Source organism: Sceloporus undulatus, chromosome 1 (assembly GCF_019175285.1).
Source record: "Sceloporus undulatus isolate JIND9_A2432 ecotype Alabama chromosome 1, SceUnd_v1.1, whole genome shotgun sequence".
In the NCBI taxonomy this organism is placed as follows: domain Eukaryota; kingdom Metazoa; phylum Chordata; class Lepidosauria; order Squamata; family Phrynosomatidae; genus Sceloporus; species Sceloporus undulatus.
Window position 1 is genome coordinate 149,010,973 of NC_056522.1, and position 18,380 is coordinate 149,029,352.

Sequence of the window (18,380 nt, forward strand, 5' to 3'; positions counted from 1 at the left end):
TCAGAGGGAGATGAGAGGTACTTGGAGGTTGCAGGTGGTGTGATTATGTGATGGTGCACATGTATGGTGGTAGGGCAACAAAAAAATTACCCAGCAGTGTGGATTGACATTGCACTATGCAGTCAGGCTGTGTGTATTGGGCCCATCTTGGGAGGGGACCATGCAAACAGCAGGGTTTTGACCTGCCTTTGGAAAAGCAAGATCGAGCTTTTTCCTGCCTATCTGCTCTGTCCCTTTGGCTCTGCTCCTGTTGGACAGCAGGACTATGCTTTCATAGGTGGCAACAGCATGAGTAATATGGCCATGGGGACACTGTGGCTACTCGTAGTGGGATGTGGAGTACAGAAATCAGGAAAGCTGCCCTATTGGTTTCCAAGTTGTTTGGGAGATGTGAGGAGAGCTTTCTCCGGTATTAGAGATGGCTTTCTCTGCTTATTCCCACTCCTGTCACTGTGCTCTACTCTAAAATGTGCTTTAAATCAGTGTAATGGAGTGTTAAACTATGTAGCAGTGTAAGAGACCAATGGAATTCCAACTGCCGTGCCAAACAATGCATATTGTGGTATGGATCTATGGGGATTATCCTTCAAGATCAATAGATGTCATGTTGTTCTTTATCACATCATAACACCATAAAAAACACCTTGCAAATATTCCTCATTTCATCTGTCTTTACCACTCTGCAGGAAATGACCCTTGTTCCATTATACTCTTTACTTTGCAATTGTTAAATGTCAACATGTCACCCTAATGCACTCTTCATTTTACATACCATGAGGAGTTTCACTTTTGACCTCCCTTACAAATGCATGTCTACAAATAGGCATATAACAGGGCCCACCTGAAGGGGGAAGAAAATGTGAGGAAATGAAAATTCAGCCCAGCAAATTGTCTAAAGTATTAAAAATCTTACAGCATTTTTTCTTCCACTCTGAAGAATAGGAACAAATCTCTTGCATCAGTCATGTGTCAAGAAGTTCTTCAAGCAGGGATGAGAGTGAGTTCTGTAATCTTTGGGAGATCATAAATCATGCAGCTTTCCTTTTGGTTTCACATTAAATTGTGCCTTGTCAAACGCTTACATCTTTTTGCAAGACATTGCAATCAAACTGAGCAAGGGACTGGTAGACACTGAAGCCAAAGACAAACCCCACTTCCATAGTACACTATGCTGCTTGCGGTGGTAAGAAAATGTGTATGTGTGATTAATCTTCTCTCTTGAGTTTATAGCTTACTTATTCATCAATTTAAGGCAATAGCCAACCTTATTTTTTTACTACCTTTCCTTAAATAAGTCAATATTTGTCAAATGGCCAGTAGTGGATCTTCATTCTTCACATAAGCAAAATGGAATAATTTATTAATTAATGGAGGGAGCCCAATTCAGCCTTGTACGCTGTACACCATCCTGGCATGCAGCATGAAAAATGTTTTTAATTATGTACCGTCAACTTTTCCCGCCCATGGACTTGCCATCCATGGATTGGAACATCTGTGGATGCCCCGTCCCATTCTTCTCAATGGTAGTGTGTGCACATGGCCACACCAACATGTCACGTGCCATTGAGAAGAACACTAGGTCCCATGGAATTTGCCATTTTGAAATGTAACCCCTGTATACATTTTTTTTTTTTTAAATCCACAATACTCAAAGCTGGGCAGAGTTTAAACCACAATAACCTGTTTTCCAATTCCAAACATGTGTGGAAAAGATGAAGCTATTAGAAAGTGAGAAAAGGAGCATTTTACATATGATCAAAAGATGTAATGTATCTATAACATGCTTTCAGACTAAATTAAAGTTCCCAGGGAAACAATTAACTCACAAGCAATATGGGCATAATTTCCAGTGCAGTTCAATGTGCATTCATTTGAAAGCCAGTCCTATTGATTTCAATGGAGCCTGCTGTGCCATTAAGAGTATATGGCACACACTGAAAATTTGCCATCAGTGGACCACTTCCCTTTGCCTTGCAGTTAAAACATACAAAATATTGTTAAACTGGTATTAAGCAGTCCATAGAGTTAAAGCTATAGAATTATACAATCACAGAATTTTAGAATTGAAAGGGGCTGCAAAGGCCATCTAATCCATTCTCCTGCCATGCAGGAATAAACAAATACAGCAGTGATGACAAACCTTGTAGAGACCTTATACTTTCACCTTACGGTCACCAGGAACCAGCACTCAGAAGGGAGTCTCTGGACCCATGAATTGGAAATGACTTGGAGACACCACCGCCACCACCACCACCACAACAACAACCATAGTAAAGCACAAAAAGCATAGCACAAGAACAAAGAGAGCCAGTGGTTTGAGTGTGCGACTCTGGAGACCAGGGCTCGAATTTCAGCTCAACCATGAAACCCATCTTCAAAAAGGGAAAAAAGAGGATCCCAACAATTATCGCCCAATTAGTCTGACATCAATATCAGGAAAGATTCTAGAGCAGATCATTAAACAAAGAGTCTGTCAACATCTAGAAAGCAATGCCGTAATCACAAAAAGCCAACATGGGTTTCAGAGAAACAAGTCATGCCAGACAAATCTAATCTCTTTCTTTGATAAAATTACTAGCTTGGTAGATGAAGGGAATGCTGTGGATATAGTATATCTTGATTTCAGTAAGGCCTTTGACAGGGTTCCCCATGACTTTCTTGCAAACAAGCTTGTAAAATGTGGGCTTGACAACGTAACTGTTACATGGATTTGTAATTTGTTTACCAGCCGAACCCAAAGGGTGCTCAACAATGGCTCCTTTTCATCCTGGAAAGACCCAAAAAAAACCCTGCAATGGGTTCATTTTAGAACTGCCATAAGTCAGAAATGACTTGAAGGTGCACAACAACAACAATCATGTTATTTTAAACATAACCATTTAAAAACAAAGGATACATATACAGTATATACTTTGATTTTCTGTCCTACTTCTGGCTCATAGATGTCTATCACTCTCTCTCTCTCTTTTTTTTGTTCTTTAAAAAGCAAACAAAGAGAAAGTGGTATTAATATTTTCCCCTGTAGGAATAAAAGCAGACAGAACTGGGCAATTTAGAGCAAAAGGTAGTATGCCAAGAAAGAGTTAAGCCGAGTGCTTCCTGCTGTTTTTCTACTGCTGATCAGAGTCCCACAAGGTTGCTTTTCATTTTAACAGCAGGGAAATGTTACACACAGCCATGTGTAATGTCTAGTATGGCCTTTAGTTAACACAAGCAAAGTTATTCCTCATTAAGCCAATAACAATGCTATTATCCCATGTTATGGTTCTAAATCAGAATTTTCTTAGGTATACACTCTACACAGAGACTTTACAATTTAAGACTAAGACTAAAAAATGTCCATGACTTTCCCCCTATTATCCTAATATCTTTGTGTTCATGTTATTAAGCAAGTACATGCATATGTTAAGATTACATTAATTGAGGTTGATTATTTCCAACAGCAGAGCCAAGCATTGCTAATTTGAGAGGGATAAAGGGGGGAAATATACAATGGGCTACAAACAAATCAGCTCCTACGCATCACTTGAAAGTATAGCTGTAAGGAATAATTAACATTTCCAAGAACAAAAGAAAATGGGCTTCATTTGCAAGGATTAGCTAATTGTTTGGGTTCATTTTCTTTTCAGACTATTCACATTTCTGCATGTACAATTAGACATGCCTTTTATTTTCCAGTATAAATGTATAAAGCAATAAATTGCCCTTGGAAAGGAAGGAAAGGAAAGGGAAATTGTTGAATACTTTCAGCCCTTTAAGAAGATAATCAGCACTAATGGATAGCAATGCCTTAGGAAATATACAAAAGAATTTACTTTTGTCACAGGAAAGAAATAATGAGAGGAGAAAAGAGAGTGGAGCGAGCAGAAAAGTACGTGTTACTAGTTTCATCAGTACTGATTTTGTGAACACAAGAAATTCCAGTGCTTTACTATTGCCCTAAGCAATAGCTTGCCAAAACAAACAATCAACACCGAGTCATTTCATTTTAAGGATGGGAAGAATATTCAAAGATTTTTTTCCCCTAAAAATAAAAAAAACATATTTCTCAGCTGTTGGAAAAAACCTGACAAGTATCCTGCATTGATGAGAACTGTACCAGTTTGAGACTTGTACTGTACAATCTCACATGTGGTTTTGCACAGAGAACAGCATTTTCTGCACAGGAAACAGCACCTACTGTGCAGAAAAGTATATTTCTGCAGAAATACTGTGCGGGAATTTTTTTCACAGTAAATGTTCCTGCTGCAAAATATGACGTGAATTTTGCACAAAGTTAAGACTTCAATAGTCTTCAAAAATCATTCAGTTTTTGGAGATTTTGTTGCAATGAGAAGAAATTGCTAAAATTATTTGTTGCTTCCATTGACAAGAAAATTAGTCAAGAATTACATCCCTACTCCATTTGCAACCAATCCAGTCAAACAGTTGCTTGAAGACTGCAGTTCCACTTTAAAATGATACAGTTAGAAGCTATCAATGGACATATGCCAGTTCATCCACATTTTAGCCAGAGGATAAGAGTGCATCAACTAGATTACAGAGATATAGCTGTGTTTGTCTGGAATATCAGTATGCAAAGGGATCTTGTAGTACCATTAGTCTGATTGTGTGAAAGAAGTTGTAGCATAAGCTTTCTTGGCCCCAAAATGCATAAGCCAAAAGGAGCGGCTTCTGGCCACTTTGGGGCATGACATTCAGATCACACATACCCCCAAAGCACCCATAAATAGACTAAGGGAAGTAGACTAAGGCCTCAAAGAGACGGTCCAAAGGGGTCACCATCAGGCGGATCGAAGGATGGAGCATGCACATGATGTATGCTTCTGGATTGCTCAGAGGCCATGTGGAGGCTGCAAAGGGGCCACCAAACGTGTCCCAAACCCAGACACAAAAGGAACAGTTTTTTACAGTTCCTTTTTGCAGCACCTCCGTCTTGTCTGGATGACTTTTATATGAATCCAAATATAAATCCAAATCCAAAACCTGTGGGTATAGTGATAAGGTGAGAAGTTTAGCTTTAACTATGGTTGTTGCAGGACAAAAGAAGGTGGAAAGATGTTGCCTAAAGACAGGGGGTGTGATGATGGAGTGAGCTATGAAATGTGGTATGTTTAGGCTAGAAACTAGAAAGGAGATGTGATAAGAATGTCTTCGTGAAGCTGGGTGTTAACCAATGTGATCCTGTGTATAGTGTTCCAGGAAGCTATTGTCTGTGTTCAACTCAGTGTTGATGGATTAGAACTTGTGGATATGTTTTAATTAAACTATTTCTCTTTCCATTCCTCTTCTTGTTGTTCAAGGACCATTATCTTGAGTTCAGAAATGGAATACATAGGAAGACTGTAGTGTTCTGCAACAGGTTTTTGTTCATTCCTATTTCGAATGTCTGATTTATGTCTATTTATCCTCTGGTGCAGAGAATGGCCTGTTTGTCCAGTGTAGAGTGCTGAAGGGCATTGTTGACATAGAATGACATATATCACATTAGAAGATAAACAAGTGAAAATGCTTCTAATATTGTGTGTTATGTAATTACGGCCTATGATGACATTTCTAAGTAGATATGTGATCATGCTGACATCTGGGTTTGTGGCAAGGTCTTGTGCCTGTCTCCCCATTTGTGTTGTGTACCCCCCCCCCCCATAAGTAAGTAACTGTTGGAGTTGGTTACAAGTCTTGCCTTGTTGATTTGTTTCTTTGTGTGGTGGGTACTGTAACATGTGGAACGCTTGGTGTAATTCCATGAATTTGGTCCTGTGGGTCTGAGCAGATGTAATTGTATAGGAAGGCCTGGCTGTAAACTATGGATTTGGTAGTGTGTTTAGAGTTTTAACTGGAGCCATGCACAAATGTGTAGTGGTCCATGGGTTTCTGATATAAGGTGGTTCTCAGTTGTGCAGCATAAAACAAACATCTATGTTTTATGCTGGTTCCATATATAGTACACTGTAACAGTTCTCCCTGAAGTCTTTGCATACTCTCAGCTCTGCCAAACCCTATTCAGAATTCTTCCATTACTTTGTTCCTCATTTACTTTATGCAACTTGATCTTCTCAAGGTTTAATCCATTTGTAGCTGCCCCTGTCTCTATCACCATTTCTACTTGACTGTGACTCTATTTCTAACTGGCCCTATCCACTTTTTAACATGGCACCCCATCTGCCTTGGTCCAGGCCTCGGAGGTAGAGAAAAACTGCTGGCCCTCATCCCCTTCCCCTCCACCACTCTCTTCTCCTTTTGTGTTGTGTCTTTTTAGATTGTAAGCCTGAGGGCAGGGAACCATCCAATTAAAAAGACTGTATGTACAGCGCTGTGTAAATTTATAAATAAAGGTTAATAATAATAATAATAATAATAATAATAATAATAATAACAACAACAACAACAACACTACACGACAGTCTCTTCTTTCTAGGACTGTGACAAAGAGGTAACCCAATACGTTGGCATTATACCCCTAACAGCTTGCTTTTTCTAAGCTGCAGTGTTGCTTACAAGTTGGATAAGGGGAGACTTCATCCCTTCCTATGATTATAGGGGCTGGGAGAGGGGGGAAATTGTATTCTCGAATGTAAATTGGTCCTATTCAGTAGCAAGGTGGGCAAAACTAGACATTACTTGCAGAGACATTAACCTGGCACCATCTCTGCCAGACACAGCTTTTCTCAGGGATTACAGGACACTCAGGCAAACAGAAAGCTGTCTGCTGAACAAATTTACAGAGGCCTCTAGACAGCTTAGGCTATGTGCTGGGGGTGTGGTGCAGGGAGAGGAAAAGGAAGGGCTTTGTAATATAACAACGTACAGTATGAATAACAAGCCCAACAACTAATTATTTGCCCATTTTCTGAACACACAACCCACTAAAACTATAAATCTCAGTTGGATTTTCTACTGGCCAAAGGGTTCCACTTCCACACAAGAAAGAAAACTATTGATCAGTGGGAAATTGTCTATTGAACGACATGCCACTTCTAGTAAAGCAGCTAGTGGGGATGTGAAATGTCTTGGTCTCCATTTTGTTGCATTTCTCTAAATTCCTGGATTTTCATTCCAAAATTGTTTTCCAAACATTGTTTTGTTGTTGTTCTTGTTGTTACATTAAATATATATGTATTTTCTATATTTTTTAATCTATTGGTATATTCCAGTTTGACTAAAACCTTCTCATTCTTCTTCAATTATGTGAATTTTTAGCCATCTACAATTTAAAAAGTGGGATTTTTCTGTTCATGAAAAGATATGCGGGACAAGCCCAGAGAAGACCGGGTTGTATACAGACTACATACTACCTGACAATGGGTGAATACGATAAGATCCACCTTAAGAAATTTACATCCCAGGTCTATCCCGACAGTGAAGTTAATGTGATAATCTTCATAGCATCTAAAATGTTGTCCAACTACTTTATTTCTGTCTTGTCATTGCATCCCATGGAGGGAAAAGACCTTACAAAGAATTGCTACCTGTTTATAACAAACATAATGGCCTTCTAATGACTTTCTAATTCAACCAAGCTTCAGATCTATTTTCAGACATGAGAATTGTCATTCATTTTATCTCTCTGTGTGAATGTATCAAGAAAATAACTGTAAGGCTGAGATATCTGAAATTTAATTTGTATAGGATCATGTCCTATACTACTGAAAGCTTGGAGGCAGTTCTGAGAAAAAAAAATGGTAACTGACAGAAGTATTTTTTGGGGAGAAAAAATCTGAACTAAGTAGTTAGAAGGCAGATATGTGTTGGATCGTTTCCTGCTTTTGTTTCTTTGGGCATGCTGTGAAAAAGCAGGGAAGAGAGCAAGCTCTTATTTTTGAATAAGCCAGTCTTTATTCTTTGAATTACTGCAGTGCTGAACAAATTATATGAACAGAAGCAAAAAATTCATGCTAAGGGAAAATGAATTCAGAGAAAAAGAGTAATTGCTCTTTCTTCCCTTCCTCTTTCCTCTGCTCCCATATATATATATATATATATATATGGTTGGTTGGTTGTATTTATGGCATTTATATATGGACTCTCAGCCCACCCTGAGGTGATATACAAAGGTGCTATACTATTTTGTTTGTTTTTTTAAAGTAAAATTTTTAATGAGTTTTAATTCATTGCTGTTGTTATTTGTTCTTTTTGTGCCCTGCAAAGGAAGCAATAGTCGCATTTCCATGGCTTGGTGGTGCTCCCTCGGGCGCACAGTTGTAAGTCTGTAAGGTCTTGTAGGTATCTCATTGAAATGGGTCAAATTTGACTTGAAGGCAGTTAACAACAACAACAACAAAACTTGTAACTTCCAGGCTCTGCAACAGTATGTCACAGGCACTCTGCAGGTGGCCCAGTGGGCAAGGGGAAAGTATAATTGATCTTCAGGTACATACCGTCATGTAGTCAAATGTAAGTTTTAGGAACATTAAAAGACATGGTGCATGGATTTTTGGAGTCAACTACTTTTTGTTTGATAACTGGCAAGCAGCTATGCTTGCAAAAACCAATGACATCCTCAGTTGTCTGAGCATTCATTATCCAAATCATGCATTGTGACTTTCAGGCCTTCAGCTACTCCTTTGTTTCATGTTTTTGCAGTTGATTGGTGCAGTGAAAAACTTAATTTGGGCTGGGATGAGCTGACCTAATTCAATCCAAAATCATAATAAAAAGTTTTTCGGCAAAGACCAAAGCCACAAATGGGGATGAGGTGGCCTTTTGAACAGGGGTGAATTTTGTTACATTGGTAGAACTGTCAAGAAGGATGAATGTTAAATAGTTTCCAAGGCATCTTCCAAACTGACACAATCTGAGTTGTACTGACTGTGGCTTGCTGATATAATGTAAATTACAAAATAATGCAGAAAAGAGCAAATGCAATAATAATTACTGACAATGCTATAATTGAATAATCGCTGGAAGCAGTGTCAACAATATTTACTTGACAGTGTTTTTATTACAAAAATAAACTTTTCCTATATTTTCAATTTTTTGGTTGCTGGCTGTTTCCTTAGTTTTAATGCTCAGATACAACAAATATATACCTTGCATTAAATAATTTTTTTAAAAAATTGTTATCATCACAAACTATATTTGTCGTTCAAAATCCTCACAACCAAGAGCCAAATTTCTCACATTCTGTAATGTCTTTAAATTGGCTATTATGTGCTGATATTTTCTGAACATTTTTCAGCCATCCTTACTTTGTGAGACCATAAGTTTTATTCCCAAGCTGCCAACTGTAAATTTAATTCTAGCTCCTGATGTTCATTCAAAATATCAGACCATATGTCCTCAAAAGATTCCTCCTCCATTCACTGGGGAGAATGTCCCCATGTATATTTAAAGTCTCTCATTCTTCTTATGGCATGCAAACTATCAGCTGCTGTGCAAAATCACATTCTTTGAAATCCACTTTTTTTTATTGTCTGAGGCCCTGAGTACATTTTATCTTTGGCCATAGAATGCCATAGAAAATATAGAAATTTATGTCCTGATCATCTCTCATGAAGACTTACTGTATATACTTGACTATAAGTTGACCTTATGTATGAGTTGAGGGCAGGTGTGGGGGCCAAAATTATGGATTTTGATCTAACCTGTGAATAAGTCAAGGGTAAAACATAGGGGCATAAAACAAAGGATATAAAGGACAAAACTAAACTTACAAAATTCTGCCAGGCATAACTGTTTGTGCGTTTCCAATCCAGGCATTCAAAAAAGTCAGAAATGGAGCCATTGTGGACAGATTAGAAGGGGTTGGTGCTTCTCTAGGTGCTCCTGGAATGGACTCAGCCTACTCTGAGAAAGAGAGCGGTTCCTTTATTTTAATCCGTGGATAAGTTGACTCGTTTTTTTGGAGTCCATTTTTTGATTAAAATTTCTAGACATATACATGAGTATATAGAGTAAATATTCTCTTCAGCCTTCCATTGTCTCATCATCATGGCACTCTGCTACCATCGACTTCTGTCATTGGTATGGTGATTTATTTATCTATATATTAGTTACAGCTATTAGGTAGACTTTCTACCAGTGAGCTCAATATGACATGCATGACCAAAATTCAGTTTTGGTTTTTTTTATTACTGAGTGGAGACATGAACCTTGATCTCCCAACTCTAATCAGACTACATTAGTGCACTATACTCTTATAGTGCTGCTATTCCACTTTTACTGCTCTGGCTGCCTCCTGTTGCATTCTGGGGTTTGTAGTTCAGTAAGGCTGGGAATTCTAAATGCCCCTCCCTAAATTGCAAATCCCAGAGTGCAACAGGAGGCAGCCAGAGAATAAAGCAGAATAGCAGTGCTATAAGAGTGTGGTAATCTAGCAACCTGTCTTGCTGCCTCTCTTGTACAGAAACCTGAACAAACCTTCTGTCCTTACGTTTAAAGCTCCCCCTGTCCATGTCCTTGCCAGTACTTATTTCTCAGTGCTGATGTCCTGACACATCTCTGCTATTTGCTCATCCAACTCCATCACTCTCAGCCTTCCAAAGACCTCTGGGCTGCTGAAACAAGTCCCCATTTTCCATTGCTGCCCTTTGAACTAGCTGTCAAGACACCTCTATGCAGTCCCCTCCATTATTTCCTTTAAGTTTGTTTTTGTTGTGTGCCTTCAAGTCATTCCCACCTTATGGTGACCCTAAGACCACAAAGCCATAGAGTTTTCTGGTGTGTGATTCACCTAAGGTCATCCAGTCCATTTCCACAGCCAAGCAGCGAATTAAACCTTGATCTCCAGATCGTAGAACAATGCTCAGACTGCTGTCTCTCCTTCTTAAAATTCACATTTTCCAAGTAATCTTAGGATCTCCTTCTTTTCCAGTCTTAAAACTTAATGTAACTAAAAAAATGCATATGTAACTGAAATTACCACAATTCCTTCCCTGCTTCCTTGTGCTTTTCTTCCTTTCCTCCTTCCTCTGTTGTTTTTCTCTCCCTGCTTTAGTCTGTAAATCTTTTTGAAAAGGAACCTGTTATAGCGGTGCTTTCTAAAGTACCATGGAAAAAGATAATGCTATGGGCATAACCATAACAGTAACAATAGCTCTTCCTAAAGGAAAACAAATACATCTCTGATGTGCAAAGACTTGGAAGCTATTTATGCATATATTGATTTCCCTTGCTGACATGGGATTGTGATGAGTAGCATGCTAAACTATTGTTCAATACTGTCTCCCCAATAAAACATAGTGTATCCATGAAACAAAAGGAAACACACAGTATATTATCTGCACCCCACAATGTCTCCATGAAAATACCATGGAGACAATATCATGCTAAATGCATTTTTTCCACTTTCTTTATTTAATCCCAGTAGTACTAGTTATAATTTCTTATTGTGGGAGTATCATACCCTGCTTGCTTGACTCGTGAATGGCCAAATAGGATCACTTGCATAAATAAAAAGGTCTTTTGGCTTGTATTGAATAATCATTTCCCCTCTGTCAAGATGTTTACACCTTTGAATGTTAGAGGATATAATAGAACATGATGAAAGGATGTCATAACACCTAGATTTTCTTTTTTAAAAATCTGTTCATTCTATTTTTGTTCATATATTCCATGAGAGGGAACTCAAACTGGGCAAGTGGGTTGCAACTCAGGGGTCATGCAGACCAGTAGCTTGGAGCAGCCTCCAGCCACTTTGGCCCCAGTTGCTCCCTGATCAGTGCAGGACAGTGGTGACTAGATGGTGTAGTCCTGAGGCTGGCCGCTACTGCAGACCTGAGTGAGCTACCATCAAGGAATGCTTTTTTTGTGGTCCTTTGCTGGCAGCCCAGGGCCACTTTCGGCAACTGTGGCATGGCTTCACCCTGATCTGTGGGCATGCATCATCAGTACACCATGCCCCAGGATCAGCCCAAAGCTGGCACTTTTGCCTTTTGTATTTTAGGTCATAGTCTCAGAGTGCAAAGAGAACTATGTATTTTTATTGTTGTAACCTGCCCGGATTCCTTGTGATTGGGTGGGCTATAAATAAATCTATTATTATTATTATTATTATTATTATCATTATTATTATTATGTTGGCAGCTGCCTTAACTGACAGAATCCAGTAAAGGTGGCAAACAGATATGAATAGCACATCATCATGAACTCATTATGCCCCTGTTACAAGATCCTACATCATACTGGTGTTGCATAAATGTTATCACATAGAGTTATACATTAATGTATTATGTAACCACTGTGTTGAATGCTAACATTGTATGGTTCTACCAAGACGCCAAGTCTGCCATTAAATGCAAGATCAGATTCTGAATTCTTATTTGTCAAAATAATTCCCAAATATCTTATTTTATCACTGATATTAATACCAGAACTATTTATCAAGTTATTTCGCTGTCTTTGGTTCATATCTCTTGTATTTGCTGCTGATTTATCTACATTTATTTTTAGTCCCAAAATCTGTTGCAGCCAGATTGAAAGTGGAAGCACTTTGAAAATGGGAGGAAGGCTATGTGTTTCAAGTTTGCAAAGAGAGTTACAGGTGGTGCACTTGGTGGAAGAGGACTCTGTCATTCATGTTGGCTGGAGCTAACATATTCATGGTTTTTCCACTTTTGCAAGGCTATTTCCACTTTTGCCCCTAACCCCCACAAATGTAAATCCACCTTTAAAACCCTACATGACTTGGGTCCAACTTATTCGTGGGATCGCTTCCTTCCATATAATCCACCCCGCACACTTCTGTCCTCTGGGAAGAACCTTCTTCAACCAATAAAGACCAGGTTCACTGTGGTTACCCAGAGGGCTTTCTCATCGGCTGCTCCCAAATTGTGGAAATCTGGAACATTACCAACCTTGACAGTTTAAAAGGCTGTCAAGATGGATCTCTTCCGACAGGCCTCCCTGAATAACCCATCGCCACATACCATCAAAGAACACACTCAAACTACCCATCCCCTTATTTCTAACTGGTTGATTATTGACTATTGCAATTCTTTTAATTGTTAATTTTTTAATGTTTTTATTGTTTAATGATATTTTATTGTAGTATGGATATAACCTATCTTTTGCTTATATCAGATACTTTGCTTTTTATTCCTGGCATTCATTTTCTTTGCTTATTTCCCCTATTATACAATTTTATGTCTGTGCATTTGTGCATATTCAACTCTGCAGTTTTAAAAAGCTTTTTGCATTTTAATAACATTTGCAAGATTTTGTGTATTTCATTCTCCGAAATGCACTCAAACTTCACAAATGTGTGAATTTACTGATACTTTCATTGAGTATTCCACTTCCACTCCACCCAATCTTTCCACCCGTTACCTTGCCTTGCTGAACCACAGACTGCCACAAGAATAAAGCAATAGATAGATGGAGGCATGGGATCAAATAAAATCATAACTGATTTGAATCTTTCCTAATCCCTTCAAGGCTGAACTGTTGTGTGACACAGCTACTTCATAAGCTCTTTATACTCAGTTCTTTTAGATGAGGTAGTTTATATTGTGTTGAAGTACTAGAAGTATTCACAGTGATAGTCTGCAATGCGACCTCCATTTTCCTTTGCAATTGATTGTCATTTGAAAGCAGAGATTAGATCCCTCCCAACTCATTGCAGTACTTAAAAAGACAGCCCATTATTATTATCCCAGCAATATTTTAAAAGGAATCTATTGCGATACATATTGTTGTTCACTACTTGGATTATCTAGATCCAATCCAATCTGGTTTCAGACTTGGATATGAGAGGGAGACAGTTTTGGATGCTTTGTTAACACATGTTCCTTTTAAAACATTTTAGGCCTTTTGTCTTTAGCCCCCTACAGCCCACATTAACAGTCAATGAGACCAACTATGCAAAGATGGCAAACATCCATAGCTAATTGTTTTTAAAATCTATCCATGGTAAAGATTAGACAAAAAGAAGCAAGAACCTGCAGGGAGAATTAGTAAACCTGTCAACATATCCTCTAAGAGGATCCTTGGCTCAATTAGGGAATCCTTCCAGTGACAGGATACTCTATAATCTGTTTCTCTCTCCAAGCATGGAAATCTTTAATGGTATATTCTGAGTTTTCTACTGTTTTATTTCTTGTTTTATTTATAGGATTTGAAACTTTAAAAAAATTAATTATGGGGCCAACTTATATGTCTTTTAGTAGAAATATGGAATACAATCTAAAGATAAAAGCAAAAGAGACATGCCTTATACAAAAAGCAATTTGAAAGCAGTGGAACTATTAATTCAGAATATAGCATAACTTTAAGCAGAATAATGTGGGTCTTTTCCCTCCATAAGTGGCTGTAATTTGATCTTTGTTTCTACTGCTTTGGGGAAGCCAAATTTATTGGGAGTGGTAAATTACATATTGAACTGTGTCCTGTGGCCATTATTCCATTGCAGAGTTGTTTTATTTTCTTCCTCTTGCTACGGGAGGGTAAAATATCCCTGTTTAAGTGCTATAGTAAATATGATTTTCTACAGTTTCCTCACTTTCACCATTAGAAGGAGTGCCATTACTATTAATGCTCCAAATAAAAGCACAAATTGCAGAAGTTAGTCTATAATCCAAGTAAAGAAGTTGTTCCATGCACAACTGACTCTGAAATGAGGGCAAGAAAGCTGATAATTCTAACAAGAAAGAAGAGATCATTCCAAACTCAATGAAAGAATTTGGTTGTCTTTGTTCCTTATCAGATATTAATGGAGATGTCAACTAATGCTGACATTGCATTTGATGTTCTCACGTGCCATTGCTAAAGTCAGAAATGGCGTAATGATTCAGCATGTTCAGTTCAATGTCCTTTTGACAGGTACAAACATTTTTCCATGCCTTGCCTCTTGGTTTGGTGTCAGTAGGGTGAGTATGGCCAGTTTTTAAATTCCATCTAGTCAAAGATAGGTATTTTATATGTAATTGATTTTAATACACACACTGAGCATGTATACAGACACTCTGCTCTTATCAAAATATGTGCGATATAAATGCAGGACTTTTACGTGGATTACACTTATGTGTACCACTTTACCACTGAAATAACCTTAATATAACCATGACTTCTCTTCCAAACTCTTCTTTGCAATAAGTATAGCTGCTATAGTATTGTTCAGTGTATTTGTTTATGAATAAAGCTTCAACAAAGCTTGAGCTTGATAGCTGCAGTTAGCTACTTCTACTAACAATTTTGACAATGACTAAAGAGGAGCAAATGTAGGGTTGCCACTTTTGGGAGGTGTTACCCAAAAATGGTGGGGGAGACTTGGGGGATCATCACCTACTGTAATAGCATCTTTAAATATTCGGAATGGCTTTGGATCAAAGAATGCTAGCAAGAGCTGGGTAATCTTAGGATCATTTCCATCAATATATGCCAGAACTAACTGAGGAAGACCTAATTTTGGGTGATTTTTTTTTTTATTCAGAAATATGGAAGAGTGCAACCAAACATGTGGCAGTAATTCAGACATACACAGCATTCAGAGCTAATGGAAGTAGAGGTATGGAAATTGGATAATGATGGTTTAGGAGTGCAAAGGGGTGATATTTGTCTGTCCTGGAGAGGTGACCATGATAATTGGGATGTGGCTCAGACTAGTGTCTGAGAGAGACACGGACAGTAGAAGAGTCTCTTTTGGCACACTGTACTCTCTATGCACGTTTTCTAATTTTGGAATTGAGACTTTCAGTAGAAGTCTTCATTTTGTACTTCTTGTAAAAGAAAGCATAATCTGTCTTGGAAATGTGCACATTTGCAAAGTTGGTGGTACATCCAGAAGACATTTTAAAATGTATAAAATTATGCGTGCTTAAAAAAATGCAAACTGCTAAAAATGAATGCAGTTGAAGAATACAAACACTCTTGCTGTAGATCTACATTGTATAAATACTGAAGTTTGGCACTACTTTAAGTGGAATTCCATTTTATGGCCTTTAATCTTCTCTATTAAGGAGTGCTGGTGCCTCACAAAACTACTAATCCAAGAATTCTCTAGGTGGATTGATAGGAGTTAATGTGACATCATATTGTATTATTTCTACAATGTAGATGCACCCTTGGTCAATGGGAGAAATGTGTACAAAATGCATACCTAACAAAAATTTGTATACATAATGCATATGAATTTGCATGCAGGTAAGAAGAAAATTATTCTTAAGAACATACATGGAGTTGTGGTTTGAGTGTTGGACTATGACTCTGGAGACCATGATTTGATTCCCCACTCAGCCATGGAAACCCACTGGGTGATCTTGGACAAGTCACATGCTCTCAGCCTCAGGGGTAGGCAAGGAAAAACCTCCTCTGAACAAATGATGACAAGAAAACCACATGATAGGTCCACCTTAGGGTTGCCATAAGTCAGAAACAACTTGAAGGTATACAACAAGAAAAAAATTGTCTCAGTAATTATCTGAAGAAAAGACAAAATAATAATGGAGGTGTATTTGAAGAAAGGTAAGAAAATTGATACAAAGATTTTTCTTCATATCATTTTATGGTAGTGCGAGAGTGCTAATGGTAACTGCACATAATGACGGGTAAATTCAAAATAGGATATTCCACTAGATGGCACTGTTTCTAGCCACGTTTAGTCAGATTATCCAAATCTTCAAGATGCTAAATAATAAATGAATCAGAATGAAGTCTATTACACTGCAGTCAGAAGGTGCATTACTAATACCAAACAAATTTATCTTGCTTAATATTAAAACAGTAAATATCAAAGGGATTAATGATGATTTGCTGCTTGCTCTGAAAATGTTTGAAAACAGCTGTTATGCTGACTAATGGGATAACATTATGGCAATTTGGAAGTGTACCTTTATAAAACAAGTCCCATGATTCTTGAGAGCTGAAAGAAAATGTTACCTGGCGATAAGTGTTGTGGTTTAATAGGAGTATTTCAGCTCCTGGCTGTCAGGCAGGAGATTCAAGTTTCTAAATATGTCATTTTTTGGTGCTTCTACATCTGTAAAACATTTGTGATCATGCCATTCTTAATTTTTCCAATTGTGTTAGTCCAACATATTAACAGTCTGGTATACCTCTGTAAACACAGGGAACACAAGGAAGCATGTATTCATTATCATAGATTTGGAAGAGACCGCAAGGGCCATCCAGTATTAGTATATGGCAATCTTCCCCTAAACTGAAGTCCTCAAAATGTGTACAGCTCCCATCATTCCCAGTGACCAGGAGCCATCCCTGAGACTGACAGTTATTATCAGTCAGGAAACAAGTGATTGCTTTATTGATTGTTGTTATGAGTTTAAAATTATTTCCCTTCACTACTGCCTCCTGGTATATGTCCCTTGGTCATTTCACAGATGACTGCCTGTTACTGAAACATCAATAAAACAATCAGTCATGAAAATAGTCTCAAACCAGGAGTCCTGGACTGCCAGCATATCATTGTGAAAGGTGTGGCAACCCTCAATGGTAAAGAAAAATCTTGGCAGATAAAGCTCTTCTTATTACCGTGACAAGAAAAGTTGTGCCTGCAGAACATCTTGCTGACATGCAGCTATTAAGCACTCAGGAGCCTTCTCAGGCTAAGGGATTCTCATTGTGTACTGTGCAGTGGGATTATTTCTGTAATGCAATGCTTTACTTTTTAAAAACAAAGAAAACATCATTTTGTGAAGATTTTTTTCCTCTGTTGTTAGCAGTTTAGCTTTCACTATATCATACTGTAACGTGATGAAAGTGCCACAACCTTTGTAGCACTTTTGATACTAACTGTGTGAAAGAATTGCAGCATAAGTTTTTGTAGACCTGGTCTACTTCCTCATGCATCGGAGCAAGTAGACCAAGTCTATGAAAGCTTATGCTACAACCTCTTTTGCTCAGTTAGTCTCAAAGGTGCTACAAGATCCCTTTGCATACTTATATCCTAGACTAACACAGCTATGTCTATATTCTCTTTGTTTGACAATCTACCAGCTCACTGGATTTTAGGACCATCAGTGATTCAGATTCTGTCCAAGAAGCGAGGATTCAATGAGGTGCCACCAGATAACAGGGGTAGGTAACCTATGGCCCGTGGGCCGGATCCGGCCCGGCGAGGCCTTGGCACCGGCCCCAGCCCGGTCCTGCCGCCGATTGCCGCCGGGGCCTTTGGCCTAGCAGGAGGAGGGGGCAAGGGGGGGCAAGCGGCGGGCAAGAGGAGCAAGCGGGGCAAGGGGGGCAATTGTCTATAGAAGCCTCAGAAACATGCATTTATATGAACATTTTTTTAAAAATCAGCAATTTTTAAAAAAAGTGTCCTCCATTTGAAAATTTTGTCCTACATTTGTCCTGGTTTATTTATTTATATAATTTATTTAAAAAAATATCAATCAATCAATCAATCAGTCTTTATTAATGCTTGAGCCAAAGGCCATTCGCATGATAAAATATAAAACCAATGACAGCAATTCAGAATTATAAAATATTTT